We start from the raw sequence: 2,842 nt of genomic DNA, 5'->3' as shown, positions 1-2,842 counted from the left end.
TCTAGGCCTCTTGGCTGAGGCCCAAAGCAGCAAGAGCGAGCTTTCTACTCCACAAACCTTCATTTCCCCACCTGGCCATGAATACCTCAGCAGAACTTTACACTCTCATATTTACTTTGACACACACATGTTCACATGGCTGTGACTTCTCTTGCCTATACTTTGAGTGCCTAGATTCAAGCATTGTTTCTCACTCTGAACTTTGTCAGTCACTTCATCTGGGAATGGCGTGTGCAGTCCTTATTGTTTATGTGGTAGGAAGAGGATAAGTGCACAGGATGTGTGTGTGTGCACTGCCATCCTCACGCTCTGTGAAGATCATCAGAATCAAAAAGGGTATGGGACCAGCAGTTAGCATAATGACTATGTTGCTGAACTCCCATGTAGTCCATCATGGTTCGAGTCCCAGACCTGGTGGCTTAAACTCATGCTGGGTGCATGTGCGTGCGTGCCCAAGATCCCAAGAGGAGAATGGAGGAGAAGGGATTGTGGCATGACCATCCCCCCCTGGGGGGTGATTTCTTGCTGCTTTCTGTCTCTCTGTTTCTCTCCGTCTTTCTGGTGAGCACACATTCACTATAGTTAAAACCTCTCCAAAAGAAAAAAAAAAAGAATCAAAAGGGATGCATTTGGGCTTTGTCCAAATTTTGGTAGGGTGCAAATGTTCTAACCAACAATTTACAAAGCAATTTAACTTATAGAACCACTGGATGCTACTGCTTAAGCCCTTGAGATTGTGTTCCCCTGCTTTCTTGTTTCCCTCTCCTATTGCTTCCTGTTTTTTACATACTGACCACTTCCTGGGTCATTGTGGTAGGATGAAAAAATTAACACCTCCTCCAAAATACAGTAATTTTCTGCTATGATTTAAATATGTCCACAAAAAATTCATATGTTAAAATTTGGTGGACCATTGTGAAAGTATTAAGAGAGTGAGAGCTTAATCCTACTATGGGATTAAGAAGTGCTGCCTTTGGGAGGTCATTAGTGTTGAATAAGGTCATCAGGGTGGAGCCCAAGTAAATACTGGTGGGTTTATAAGGAGAGAGAATGAGACCAGAGCAGAGACACACAGATACAGAGACTTGCACTCCTGCTCTCTCATCTTGTCACCCATTTGCAAGACTTCCACGAGATGCAGCCTCTTTAGACTTCCAAAACTGTGAACTAAATAGATGTCTATAGGACCAGCAGTTGGCGTAGTGGATATGTTGCTGGACTCCCTTGTGGATGACTGCGGTTCGAGTCCCGGACCCGGTGGCTTAAACTCACGCTGGGTGCGTGTGTGTGTGTGCCCAGGATCCTGAGAGGAGAATGGAGGAGAAGGGATTGCAGTGTGGCCATCCCCACGGGGAGTGATTTCTCACTTTCTGTCTCTCTGTCTGTCTCTGTCTTCCTGGCGAGCTCACGCACCCTCTAGCAAAAACCTCTCAAAAAAAAAAAATAGACGTCTATACTTCTATTCTTTTAAACCACCTAGCATTTTTCTTATTAGCAACAAAACAGACTAGAACACTTCTTAGTCCCTAGAACCTATGAATATTATCTTATGTAGCAAAAGATGTGATTTAATTAAAGATCTGAGGTGCAGAGCACATTTGGTTTATCCAGGTGAGTCTTAAGTTCAATCACATGTATCCTTACAAAAGAGAGACAGAGTTTAGAGAAAGATGCAGTCACCTAACATGGGTGGAGGGGACAACAGTTTGTTGTAGTGCATTAATATGTGTATTAGTTTTCTATTCCTGCATAAGGAGTTGCCACAAACATAGTGGCTTACAACAACATTCATTTATCACAGTTCTTGTGGATCAGCACCTGGGCAGGGTTTAGCTAGATTCTACACCAGTCTGCAATCTAGAGGTCAGCCAGAGCTGGTTTCTTACCTATTAGCTTGACTGACAATGAATCTATTACCAAACTGTTGTGGTCATTGGCAGCATCCCTTCTGCCTTCTTGCTGGCTTCTATTGATTGGAGTCCAGGACTCAAACCATGGTCAATCATGTGGGAGTCTAGCACTTCAACCACCATGCCACCTGCTGCCCCACCCCCACTATATATTAATTTAAAGTACTGGGACAGCTGGTGGTGTGGTGGTTAAGGTGGCTGGATCCCACATAGCCACCTGCATGATTCCAGTCCCAGACTGACTACATGCCCTAAATCCTAAAAGGAGGGAAAAATGAAGCAGGGATTGCGATGTGACCATCTTTCATGAGGGTGCTTTCTCTCCCTCTCTCTCTCTCTCTCTCTCTTTCTCTCTTTCTTTCTCTCTCTCTCTCTGGCAAGCACACATACCCTCTGGCAAATTACAAAAGAAAGAAAAAGAAATTATATGGAAATATGGTCAAAGGGTGTAAAGCTTCAGTTTCACAAGATGAACAAGTTTTGGAGATCTAATGTACAGCATGGTGACTGTAATTAACACTATATTGTGTACTTGAAGGTTGCTAAGAGGGTAGATCATAAGTGTTCTCACCACGCACGCACAGAAAAAGAAAGAAAATGGTAATTATGTAAGGTGATGGATATATTAATTAGCTTGACAGTGGCAATTATTCCACACTGTACACACATTGCAACACAAGTTGTACACCTTAAATAGATACACTTTATTTTTCGATTATATCTCTGTTTTATAGCCTTCATGTCTAACAGTTCCATTTGATTCTTTTTTATGGTGTCCATTTCTTCTTTTATATCATGGAAGGACTTCCAATCTCCTGTAGTTCATTATCTCTTTTTTATTCCAACTCATAGAATTTGGTCACCATGAATGTTATAAATTCTTTCTCAGACATTTTGGTAACATCCTCTGTTTTTTCAAGAAATGGAAGGGA

Source organism: Tupaia chinensis, unplaced genomic scaffold (genome assembly GCF_000334495.1).
Source record: "Tupaia chinensis unplaced genomic scaffold, TupChi_1.0 Scaffold000248_1, whole genome shotgun sequence".
Classification (NCBI taxonomy): domain Eukaryota; kingdom Metazoa; phylum Chordata; class Mammalia; order Scandentia; family Tupaiidae; genus Tupaia; species Tupaia belangeri.
This window is presented reverse-complemented; position numbering follows the sequence as displayed.